The sequence below is a fragment of the Podarcis pityusensis genome (genome assembly GCF_964106645.2).
Source record: "Podarcis pityusensis genome assembly, chromosome: 9".
NCBI classification, from domain to species: Eukaryota; Metazoa; Chordata; class Lepidosauria; order Squamata; family Lacertidae; genus Podarcis; species Podarcis pityusensis.
The window spans coordinates 41,772,704-41,785,712 of record NC_138034.1 but is presented as its reverse complement, the minus strand read 5'-3'; the positions used below and the strand labels follow the sequence as shown (position 1 = coordinate 41,785,712).

Genomic DNA, 13,009 nt, shown 5'->3' with positions numbered 1-13,009 from the left:
GTAGGAAAACAAGCCCAACACACAAGTATGGAGTGGGGTTGTACCAAGCAGTCCCACTCCTCACATCATGCATGCCAAGAAGCAAATCCCCCCCCCCCCAATTTATATGTACAGCACAAATGTCAGCAGGATGGAGGGAGACTTTGTGCACACAGCTGAACATGCTAAAGCAGGGGTCAGCAAACTTTTTCAGCCAAGGGCTGGTCCACTGTCCCTCAGACCTTGTGGGGGGCCAGACTATATTTTTTTGGGGGGGGGGAAATGATGCAAGAGCACCATGAGCCCAGGTGGCTGCTTACCTGTGTCTTGAGAGCGGCAGGGACTGGCGGCGGCAGCGGAAGGACGATGAGCGGCGCGCGAAAGGGCTCCGGAGAGGGGCTGCTTAAAATGGCGGCCGCTCAAGCGTTGCTGCTGCTGGCAGCAACAAAGCCCAGCCCCCTTCCTCCTCTAGGCAGGGTGGGGAGAAGCCAGGAGGAGGGAGGGAGGAGGCTCCACCGCCGCCGTGTGAAGGTGAGGGAAAGAATATGCGCACTGGCGATCCATGCAGAGATTCCTGGACCATCCGTGGACCGGATCCAGAAGGCAATTGGGCCTGATCCAGCCTGCGGGCCTTAGTTTGCCTATCCATGTGCTAAAGCCTCCACACATTCTGGTATGCATGGAAGCAGTGCCAGATTAAACCCCGTGGAAGCCTGTCCATCCTCTCCAGTCATCTGCATCGTGAATGTTTGTTTCTTTTCTTCCATCTTTTCAGGGTTTTGAGGTATTTTTCTTTTACATATTGGTGCAGATAAAATAGTTCTGGCCGTTTGCGGGAGTTTTGCCTTTCCCTAAAATTATATAAATTAAATGAGATTGGCTGCCTTTTGAGGTAATTGGATTAACTCGGACATTTTCAATGCCTACTTCTAGGCAGTGCAAATGGTCTGAAATCAAATGAGGTTAAAAAGTCCCCTATAAACTATGACTGCTGTTACAAAACTTAATTAAGACAGAACAGCAGGCGGTACAAGTGTGAAAGCACAGTGCACATTTTTTCCTTTCTTTAAAAAAAAATTTTTTTTTTAAATGCCAGCATGGAAAAATAGCTCTGATGTCATTAAAGCTAATTGGAAGTGGTGTGTGTATTAAATGATGATGTAATTAATGGGCTAATGAATAGCATATTAAGATTGTTATTAGCAATGAAATTTGAAACGTACATGAAGAACCAGTTAAGGTTATCATATCATTAGAGCCATTACAAAAATCTCCTCACATTATGGTGCATTTTATCAGCTGATAATACTGGACTGCAACTGAGCAGGAGTAATAAAATCTTCTGCTCTTTCACCCTCTCACTTAGAGCAAATTACGTGATAATTGCCATATATTAGTTGTGTGCTCAGGTAAATTGGCCATTCTAATGTTATAGTACAACTTGCCTAAGAAGTATTTTTTAAAGGTAATGTCAGAGCTGGAGTGGGACAAGGACTCGCACCATTACATTTCCATGCTAGTGACAACAGACTCAGGGGGATTTTAAAATGTGTGTGCAATCGTGGGTTCAAGGTACAGGGGATTGCCAGCTGGCGGTGACTTTCTTCGCATAAACCCATGTGAGAAATCACTTGTTTTCCTCATGTAATACCCAATAGCTCTAATAAGCTGCTCGACTAATCATTCTGCAGCACTGTTTTACAGCTCTGTTAAAAGTCTCTTAAGAGCTGCCACTTAACAAGTGTTCCATATGTGTGAGCAGCAAATATCTCTGCTGAAAGAAATCGAGCCTACTTACATGCATAACCAAAAATCTTTTTTTAAAAGAAAGAAAGAAAAGAAAAGACAGAAATTGCCCTGCCCTAAGTAGGTTTGGGTCTGATTAGTTTTCCAGGGTCTCCTAGCAGGTAACAGATGGTGCACGGTTGGCTCTAATTTTGGGGGAAATTAATCTCTGCCTGGCACGTTGCCACTGTTCTAGCACATAGAAAAAGCTTCTGAGATGTAGAAAGCTGGCTGAAACTTCCAAGGGCAAAATCCCAACATGCAGGCATGTACATTTTCCAAGAATATACCTGTTTGTTTGATTAATTTAAAGCCAGCTGATGATGGGCTATGGATCTGATGCTTCACGATTTGAATAATTACAGAGGTGCATTTGCAAGCAGAGTTTCAAGAATTTTCAGATCTGCACCTACTGGAAATAGCCTGACACCGGCTAGGACCAGATAGCCTGGCTGATTTTTCCTCTGACCTATTACTAAATCAATAGCAGGTTATCTGTGAAGTTTCATGGGATAAGGGTTACAAAAACTAAAGCTCCCTTTAGAAAGGAACTAACGAGTGCAGTCAATGAAAGAGAGCAACTTACTTTCTGACTGGTGAGGAATGCAAGTCAATATCCCAGTGAAAAAGCTACTTCATGTATCATGATTCCCTTGGCAATTTGTCTGTGTCTAGTTAAGATGTTCAGCAGCTATTAATCAGCTACGACATGTTTCAATGCTTGAATTAAAAAAACAACACTTAAAGTCAGAACACTTTTAAAGCATAAACTTTCCCTGACTTTGAAATAATCCACTTCTATTCCTTTTCATGTCTCTGTTTGACTTTGCAATAATGTTCTTACTTTTTTCCAGGAAAGCCACACGATTTCTCTTGGGTTCCTAGTGATTGGTGTCAAAGGTCCAGAGAAAACCATTTAAGTTGATCGTGGCTTTTGAATGCAAATATTTCTAAAGCTTAAAAGATATAACCTGCGTATCTACAAACTGGCCCTGATAACAACAGGGGTCATCTTATACCCTCCAACATTTTTCCGATAAAAAAGGGACTTCCCATTCCATAATGATAATTTTACTATTTATACCCCCCCCCACATCTTTCTGGATTGCCCCAGCCTCTCCAGGCAGTTTCAAACATATATATAAATACTAAAACATTAATCATTAAAAAAAAACCTTCCCTGTACAGGGTGGCCTTCTGACGGCTCAGGAGTCGAATAACTCCATACCCTCCAAAGTTTCTCCAGTGAAAATAGGGATGTCTTAAGGAAAAGCAGGACATTCCACGATCAAATAAGAAAATGGGATGCCTTTTCTAAATCAGGGACATCCCTGGAAAATAGGGAGAATTGGAGGGTCTGTCATCTGCTCTTAACCTTCCCTGATGTTATTACCCTTGCATGGTGCTCGGGGTTCCAGCACCACTTCACAAGCACACAATGTCATCTTGATAACCCCAAGCCAATGGCTTTGCATATTTAATTATTAGTTTTCCTCATTTTAATAATCTAGCCTTAAAAGAGCTTTCATCTCCTTAAACTGTAAGGATAGCAGCTGCTGGAAAAAGGCACACATGCCATGTAAAGCTTCAGAAGGCTTAGTAGGCCTTATGGACAAAACTGACAAAGGAGGTAAAAATACAGATACTTGGTTTTATCAATTAGCATAAAAGCCCCAGTGAAGCAATGGAAGAAGTTAGTCACAACTACCCGAAGCACCATTTCTTTCAGTGGGATTGGGCACTATGACTCAGTATAGTTGGACTAGGATATTTTTTTTGGGGGGGGGGGACAGAGATATAAATATAGTAACATTAAACTAATGGTGTCATACACATGGAATATTTATCCATTTGATATCAATGCTAAAGTCCCCATTTTACCAGCTAGCAAGAAAGGAAAGCAAATTCCTGAATATCTGTTATCTGTACTGATTACAGCTTCGCTAAGGCTACATACACACTAACATGTTTGTAGTAAAAAATGTATTTTTTCCCTCAATCTGGAATGGTGCATGCTCAGTCAGCATGCTGCTTTCAAGCTCCATTGATTCTTCCACAAGGCTGTGTGTGGTTACTGGACACACATTTGAAAAGCCTTCCCCCGAGTAGGTCATCTATGCTTCTCCACCCTGAACATGCCCTGGTGAATGAAGTAAGGTGGAGTGGTTATGATCATTGCATTCCCACACCCACAACATCATTGGCTACAATACTCCCATTGCCAAGACTACCTACATCTGTTTTTGAACAAGCACTGTGTGGGGTAATGCAGAATCCATCTCCAATGTGCTTTTATTTTTGAAATGAAATCAGTTTCCCAAGAAGTGCTTTTCAGGGCAAAACATATCTAGATTATAGGGTGGGGGGGAGTACACAGTCTATTGATTCTCAAATAAAATATTGTCTCTGCCGAGTCTTCATACAGCTGTGTGTTGATTAAGCCAAAAGTCATTCTTTCCACAGCATACTGCATGCTAGGCCAAGAAAATCATCAGCAAAATTGCTCATTCACTCTTCCTTCCTTTAATTTATATAGATTTCTTTTAAAACAGCAAGTGTTTCCAATTTTCTGTTTCACTTTTCCTTTATCAGATAATCTGATAGATACTCTATAGCATTATATCCACACTGAAAAGTTTTAACATCTGATTTTGGATATCTCCCTATCACTTTTGTTTGCAATGAAAAAAGTTTAATTAACTGTTGACTAATTTTGCATCATTTTTTTTCTTTTTTTTAATGCAACCACATCATATTTACTTCACAGCTACTCATTTTTTCTGTGGTCATGGTATTGCTTCTTATTCTTAATAAACTTCTTAATATCTGTGCTACACTCAAAGATGATATTCCCCCTTTGTGTGTAGACCAGAGGTTTTCAACCTTTTTTGAGTCCATGGCTCCCTTGACCAACTACATTCTTTCCACGGCTCCCCTGTGGGGAAATGCACTCTGAGCACCAGAAGCTCAGTTATGTCACCCCTTGCCTCTCCTCTCCTCTATTTAATAAAACAATTTGGTCGTCTTTATGGAGAAACATTGCTCAGACTTGACACTAGTCAGAACATGATGATTATTGCCAAAAGCGGGAGGGCAAGGAGTTGAGAACGATTCAGGACTGAGCAGTGGTTCTTCTGCCACTCCTTTTTTATTACAACATCTGCAGTTTTTCTCCTGTCTGGAGAGGGCCTCTGAGAGAAATTTCATCATAGGGTACAAAGTGTCTTTTGGTACCCTTCCATTCTCCATTAATCATCCTTTTTATACTGCAATGCAAATCAGATCACTGGAAGACATTAGTATTAATAAAAAGAAAGGTAGATCAACTTTCTGGTTACTTTGAATCAGTGCAAATATTAACTATTTCCTGCTTAGGAGAGTTGTATGGAAAAGATAATTTTACCAGCTGTAGTCTGTTATTCATCTGTTCATGAGATAATAATGGTGGCAATGAACTGCTTTGCCCTCCTCTGCTTGTAGGTGGGCAGCTGCCAGTGCCAACACCCAGAAGAGGAAGTAGATGGGGGAAAGAAGCAATATGGTGTTTTATGTAGGCTTACACAAAATGTAAATGCTAGTCTTCATGCAATATAGGTCCTAGGAAATTTCTGGCTCCCCTACTTTGGCTCCCAGGCTCCCCTTTTGACTCTAGGCAGGGGTATGATATATCCCCTGCACTCCCTTCTCTTGGGCCCTGGGTGTGGAAGAGAAGAAAGGTGTGTCTATTTTTGGCCTAGTGCCCTTTGAGCTTAGTTCTCTGATAAAAGCTGATATTGACCACGGTAGAAATGCAAGCACTCCCTTGAGATAAACATAACAACAACAAAATCAATTTCTTAAATGTGCATCCACTTTGCAAACTAGCCTTAAATTGTTGCAAATTGGGTGACACTGACTTCATTTTCTCTTCTAATATAATATGACCACATTTTATTTAACAATTATGTTGGTTGGTAAATTCAGGTTAGCATTTAATTCAGGTTAGTGTTCGCTTCTTGTAAACTATTGAGTTTGTTTGCCATTGCACTTAAATTACTAAATTGTAATTTAGTTGCTCATTAGTGATGGTAATTGTCTATATCTTGCCAAATAGCCTGTGCCCACAAGAAATGAGACTTGCATATATTAGAAGAGGGGTTTTTTGTAGATGGTGAGAGCATCAGAATAATTTATGCAATAAATAAACACCTTGCTATGGTAAGTAGTGTTTTGATGGCTATTAAGTGTCCCCAGTTTAATTAGGAAGCACAGTTTTGTGTCATTAAGAAAATGAATGTGAATTTAATGCAGGGGGATTGCAGGTGGCACTGCAGGCATGCCTTAACATGATATTATCTGACACCTGCATTACTTCTGAATACTTCTAGCAACTGTTTATGCATCATCTTGTTATAAAATTAAAGAGCAAATGCATTTTAACCTCATAAATGCTAACCTCAAAAGGTTAGTTTGCTTTTTTCCAGTTACAGTCAGTCAATGACACTTGAGGTATTCCTTCTTACTCTTGACAAAATTGAGTTTTGTCAATTGGTTTTTCATTTCCCCATCTTTTGTTTTGATTCCTTGTCCTTTGGCTGCTGTGATCTATCTCAGTATAGTCAAATAGCCCATTCATTAAAAATCCCAGGTCATACCTCTTTCCACAGCTGCTTCAGTATAGCACATTGCAGCCTGTTGGCTGTAAAAAAAGAGGCATGGTAGTGAACACAAAAGTTTGTTTATTGGAAAGCTAATATTGAATTAATGACCTTGATGACATTAGAACCTCAATGCTCAAAATTAGACATCTTCATTATTTTTGTGCAAACTATAAAATGCTATAAACCCAGGGTAAATTGCAGCCTCAAAAAAAATGTGACCTTCATTTTTCTCATTAGGTCCAAGTGCATGGTTTTGACTGGGCTGGTCCTCTTACATATGACATATAAATCAGAATCAAATTGTTTAGCCATTTCCCTTAGTGAGGAGAAAAATATAACATTTTCAGTAATATTACAAATCATCATGAAAAGCTTAAACAGTCAGCCTGTTGACTTTCCACAACTGACTCAGTCTTATCAAACTGAGCGGATACATTAGCTTTCATACTAGCGGTGTGTATCAGCTGACTCCATTGTTCTGAAACTAGACCTAAAGAGAAGATTTGAGAGCCTGAACCACTTCCATCATCATTCAGCATTTGTACAGGATTTGCAGCTGGACAATTCCCCATTGCATGACTGTTCCCCATTGCACACCACTGCTTGATGCACTAATGGAGTAATGCAACAAATAAAACAGGAGAGATATGCATTCTATAGACAATCCCAAGGTAAGTGGGTGAGCACATGACCAGAATTGATGGTCTAGGTCTTTCTTATGGAATCAGCAACCTGCTGGGATGTGTGCACACAGTTTGTCTCATGATTAGAACAAAGCAATAATGAATGGTGGTTGGTTGGCTCATTCTAAGTGTCCTCTGCATTTCCCTAGTTTTGCCAACTTAGTCAAAAGGTGAGGTTCTCCTTTCTGCGATGAATTTTACTAAAGATCAGAATGGTTAAAGAAACAATATTGTCTATTTTTTTTCAGTGCATGCTTACAGATGAAATGGGAATTCTAATCTAGGTGTGCCATAGTAGTGTTTATTCCATATTAATTGCTAGTCCCACAAAAGTGTATGTTTAAGTTACTGAATTTTTTAAAGAAGAAATAGAAACAGTATCCAGTTCAATAAAAGAAAACATAAGTGGAGTGAACTGTTTAAATATGTCTAAATAAGCAGCTAAAAGTTGTAAACATTTCACAGGGCAAGCCTAAGCAGCTGACCAATAAAACATGACCCAGGAAGAGGGAAATGAGTTTCAAGCCAGACAAACATTGGCAAGCTGTTATGAAACACTGTTTTTTTCTAAAGCACACACACATACACAGTGAAGCACAGATGGTTTACAAAGAAAACATTTCTAAGTGTTTTGTGGTTTGACAAAACAACCCCCTTTTAGAAAACTGTGTGTGAGCCAATGTAGCAGGAGACAAATGCCAAGAGGGCTAGCTATGGGCTCACCCACACTGCCATTTGTCCTATAATTTCAAGTGAGTCAAGTCACAGAGCCAAGAGGTGTTTTTTCCTGTCCTGCCACTTTCCCCAGGAAAACCCACTGAATTGGAACTACTGTAATGGCATTCCATTGAAAACTTGATTGACTTTGTTCTGATTCAATGATAAACAGCAGATTTTCCCAGAGAAAACCCTGGGACAAAAACAAAGCAAAGCAAAGCAAAACATTATCGGACCTTTGACTTGAAATTCACTTAAAATCATGGGACGAGCGAAAGTGTGATTGGTCTGTGTGTCCGTCTTGTTTCAGGAACTCTTGCTACATTGACTCAAAGAGTCTTATGGCACCAACTGTATACAGTGGTACCTCGGGTTACATACGCTACAGGTTACATACGCTTCAGGTTACAGACTCCGCTAACCCAGAACTAGTACCTCGGGTTAAGAACTTTGCTTCAGGGTGAGAACAGAAATCGCGCGGTGGTGCAGCAGCAGCAGCAGCAGCAGCAGCGGGAGGCCCCATTAGCTAAAGTGGTGCTTCAGGTTAAGAACAGTTTCAGGTTAAGAACAGACCTCCAGAATGAATTAAGTACTTAACCTGAGGTACCAGTGTACTTTTAAAGCACAAAAAATTCTGGGCACTGTAGTTTACCCCTCACAGAATTGCAGACCCCAGCAACCTAAAGTGCCCATAATCCTATGAGGGAAAGAAAGTGCTTCAGATGTCTGTTTAAGTATAGTGTGCACCAAGAGATTGACTTCTTCTTCGGCAATCACACGTAGCGGAGTAAGACTGTCTTCCATAAACACGGTTTTAACAATGAGTCCGTAAGTGACTGTGGAGGCCAATTCTGGATCCACACATCCTTCCACAGTGGGGACATTGGTTTCTGGGTGGGAGCTGATCACGGTGTGGATTTGCCAAGCATGCCTTCCTCCTAGCACATTTCTCCCTTGCATCCTGAGTTCAAGTGTCTTCAAAGCCCATGACACCTTTGGTAAAGGCTGTTCTCCAACTGCAGCGCTTGCAGGCCAGTGTTTCCCAGTTGTCAGTGTTTATACTACATTTTTTTAGATTTGCCTTCAGACAGTCTTTAAACCTCTTTTGTTGACCACCAGCATTACGGGTTGACTGTGGCATAACCTTAAAAGTACTTTCCCCAGCTGCCGGTCTGTTCATTGCAGGGGATTCTCCTGCTGCATTTGCTAACAAGACAACAATATCCTGTCTCCCTGAAGCACTGGTAGCTCACCTGGTGCCCTCCAGATGTTGAAGGCTTACAATTCCCATAATCCCCGGCGGTTGGTTATGCTCTCTGGGGCTGATGGGAGGCCAACACATCTCACGGGCCCCACGTTTACTACACTTGCCGTGAAGACTGTGGCAGCATCACTTTTTAAAGTGCTATAGGTGCGTCTATGAGCGAAGCAGGAGGCAAATCACGGTGGGTTAGCTGTGTCACAAGAACCCTCTTTTTCCTATAGGGACACGAAGGCGGGAAAGAAAAATAAAAAGTCTTGCGGGCACTTTAGACTTGTTGTGGCGTCAAGAGTAGCTCCGCCCCGCGCCCTTTCGGAACCGTCTTCTCTCAAGCAACGTGGGTTGCGTCGTCGTGTCACCAGAAAGGCGATAAGCCCGCTCGTTTCAGCACAGCGCCAGAGCGCCCGTCTGTACGCGTGTTTATTTGTGTGAGAGAGACGGCAGGAGAGAGTCGCTTTTCCTCAGCCGCGCTCCAGGACCCCGCCAAATATTGCGCGCTCGGGGACTCCCGCGTGACGCGAGGGCTTCTCCGCCGCTGCCTCTCCACAGAACGGCCCCATTGGCTCTCCGGAGACATAAACTTTTCTCCTCCCCTTGCGGGGACTCGCCTGGCGTGTGGAGAGGGAGCCGCTGAGATCCGCTGCGGAGGGAAGGAGGGACTGCCGCCCGGTCCTTGCCCTGCCCTGCCCTGCCCTCCCTTTCCTTCCCCTTTATATGCAGCGCTGGACGGCCCGCGCGCCTCGGGGACACGCGCTTCGTGGGACTTCCAGAGGCCGGGACCCTTGGGCGCGCCAGTTGTTCTCAGGTACCCGCTTCGCTCCCCCTCCTCCCCTGCCTCCTGCCATTTGCCCCGCCGGAGTTTCCTCGGCTTTCCAGACCCAGATCCTCCGCAGGGCGAGGAGGAAAGGGACCGAGCCGCGGCGCTCTGACGGGTCACTTGCCGCGAATGCCCCGCTTGACCCCGGTGGCGTGCTTTTATTTTGACGCGAGCGAAAGTTAAGAACGGGCGGTAGAGAGAAGGGCTCCTGCCACCTGAGGCGAAAATTAACACACATGAACCCGGGAAAGTCTCGGCTCAGCAGCCCAGGCGCCTTTTTCATATTCTCGCGCTTGGAGATACGGCGTCTTCTTCGAACCTCCCTGCTGGTCTCACTCGCCCCTGGCGCGCAGCGAAAGATGCTTCTGCCTTTCGTCTCTTGCATTTATTAACTCCGCAATAGGCTTCTGAAGCTGGGCTTGTTTAAGTTAGACTCCCCATAACTTTCCCCCTTTCCTGTAAGGCTATTTAACCCCACGAATATTCTGCCTTTCATATTTACAAGCGAAAATTACAAATAACTATGGGTGTGTGCCAGCCAGCCAGCCAGCCATGCACGCCCTCTTCCAGCACACTCCCTTCCGCCCCATTCTTCCTGGACCATGTTCCATTCTTTCTCCCGCCCGTTTTTCTCTGTACTTTAAAACAGTCAGCCAGCACTGAAGGGAATATAATGGTGGGGGGCGGCAGTGCCTAATGGTAATGCCGGCTAAGTTTAGCATGAAACAGATGGAACTGGTGGTGAGGAAAGGCAGTCAAAGGCAAAAGGTAAATAGCAGCCTGTCTTCCCATCCCATTGGCCAGTGACTTCTCCGCCTCTAGTAGTCAGAGGTGTACCTAGGGTCCCTTGCACTCTTGGCAAAGAGTGGCATTGTTGCCCCCCCCAATCAGTTTATTGCAATAGCCACATTAGAAATTACATTTTACATGACCCAAATACTCAAAAGCGTCTGGAGTGAGGGCAAGGTGAGAAGGAAGGGCAGAAAAATTCACACGCCTTTGTGCCGTTTGATGTCGCCGCAGCAGAGGCAGCATGTCATCATACACATAAATATCATACATTCCATAGTCTGATAGTTGATTTTTGGGGGTGGTGGGGAAGCAGTTTCGCCAGCTCCTCAGTACACCTCTGCTAGAAGTGCATCCTCTTCTGAGCTTTGCTGCTTTGCAGGGGCAAGGGGACTGGGTGGGTAGTGTATAAGCAGGAGAAGGCGGTGGCTCTCTTGCCCACCCTACCTGGGCCTGTGTGCTAGCTGTTAAGCACAAGTGGCCCTCTCATGTCTGTTTGCTCTTTGTGGGCAGTGCACTGTAGCAGAGTGCTGGCCACAGAAGGAGCAGCCACCTCTCCTCACTCAATCACTTGCACTCTGGATATAGTGGGGTTGTGACAGGGCCCAATGAATTTATGCAACGTAAAACATTTGAAAGTCCATTTTTTCTTGCGTAGTCTTAGTTTGGGTGTGGCTATAGGGGTATGGCTAAGGGGACTGTTGCGCTGAACTCAAGCACTTCTAAATTTACTACTACATCATTGTGTGTTTTCATTGCTGGTATTTTAAGTTGTAATCCACCTTGAAATGGTATATAAATGCAGTAGACAATTTCACATGCAACAAGGCCTACTTATCTGTAATATCAGCAGGTGCCTGTTTCCACCAGCATATTCTTGATAGCAGCCATGGGGGGGGGGGACTGCTGCTCCTGTTATAGAAGTTATGATCATAATCAACTGATTTACATATGAGGTGGTTAGATGTTATTGAACTACAACCCCCGCCAGCCCTCAGCCAGCATGGCTAATGGTCAGCAGTGATGGGAGTTGTATTTCTAGCACCTTTGGAGGACCAGTTTACCCCCTCCCAACATACATACATTAACTTTTTTTTATGTCATGATATGTTTCTCTATGTAAGTGTTGATATATGTATGGCTCAGAAAGGCTTGGTGTGTACACAGAACAAAGTGTTGTAGGAACAAACTCCTAGAGTACACCATGAAGGTGTAACCCCACCCATCTTAACAGATGGTAAAGCATTACTTTTGTTTACCTCTTCCTGTCTTTGTGTAACCACAGCAATCTATTTTGACCATTAGCCAATGTAAATTTTTAGCAGCTACATGAGGGAAATCAACATGGATGCTTCCAGATAAGCTTGTTTGGTGGAGGCTGGTCCATTAGGACAGGTGGGACATTGCCCACTTTAATAATTAGGCTTGTACAATTACTGGTGCTCATGTTAAGGGCCGGCTCACACGTGAGGCAGACTGAAGCAACTGCTTCAGGTGACAGGATCTCACGGGATGACACTCCTATGGGCTGCCGCCAGGGTTGCGTGGTGGCAGTTTCTGGTGAGAACTTGCAGAATCTCATGAGAGTTCTATGAGATATTATCAGAAGCTGCTGCTACAGCCTGTAAGTGAGGATTCGGTGGAGTGGGGACAACTTCTCATTTCATTTCAGGCAGTGAAATGGGATGGGCTACCCCTGCTCATTTTATTTATTTAAAAACAAATTTCCAAGTTTCCCAAATTAATGCTTTCTTTCCTTTTAACTCTTACCTTGAGTTCTTCACATGATTTAGGGTTGGCATTAGGGGAGAGCAGCAGTCTTTTGTGTTTAATAGCTGTGGGGCAGGCATAGTGCATTTGGATGAACTTGAACTGAACATAGGTCCATTATTTTTAATAGGTTTACCCTGAGTAAAGTTTAGTTGAATCTCACCCTAGACTTAGAGTAAAGACGACACCCTTTTATGCATGTAGTTGTGGTGTGAACACCTCTTTATCGAGAAACAGATTGGTTCTAGCCAATTCCCCTTTAACGTCTTACAACTGTACTTATAATACAACCAGTAGTTTATTTTCATTTGCATATGTGGCTATACGTACAGAATTAGAGCAGAATAGTATAAACCACTTCTACCATTCCTCAGGGATTTCTTTCACTACAGCTCGTTAACGTTCACTTTTTACCAGTGGGGTAAGCAGCCATTCATTGCTAGTAATTTTCCAGCTTTGGCACTATAGTTAATTGTTAAACTATTAAATTGTAGATTGTGATTTATAATGTCCATAATGGCAACAGTCTCTAAGCATTCACTCTGTTCTGTCACTGGAAACATACCCT

At 43.2% G+C, this 13,009-nt stretch overlaps 1 protein-coding gene and 1 long non-coding RNA gene across 5 annotated transcripts in view; one reads left to right on the top strand and one right to left on the bottom strand.

The window, feature by feature from the left end:
- The window catches only part of IL15 (interleukin 15), a 74,828-nt gene that overhangs the window by 36,837 nt on the left and 24,982 nt on the right, over positions 1–13,009 (top strand). Inside the window, exon 1 of one of the 3 annotated variants that reach the window (XM_081022110.1) lies at positions 6,541–9,870. The exons of the other annotated variants lie outside the window; for them this stretch is intronic. The gene's annotated coding sequence lies outside the window, so the exon portion shown is untranslated. Of the gene's footprint in view, positions 1–6,540; positions 9,871–13,009 lie in introns of those variants that run through there. 3 annotated transcript variants of the gene reach the window in all.
- The window catches only part of LOC308485898, a 38,619-nt gene that overhangs the window by 20,743 nt on the left and 4,867 nt on the right, over positions 1–13,009 (bottom strand). The window contains exon 3 of one of the 2 annotated variants that reach the window (XR_013990833.1): positions 6,399–6,442. The exons of the other annotated variant lie outside the window; for it this stretch is intronic. This is a non-coding gene — a long non-coding RNA (uncharacterized lncRNA). The remainder of the gene's footprint in view (positions 1–6,398; positions 6,443–13,009) is intronic. 2 annotated transcript variants of the gene reach the window in all.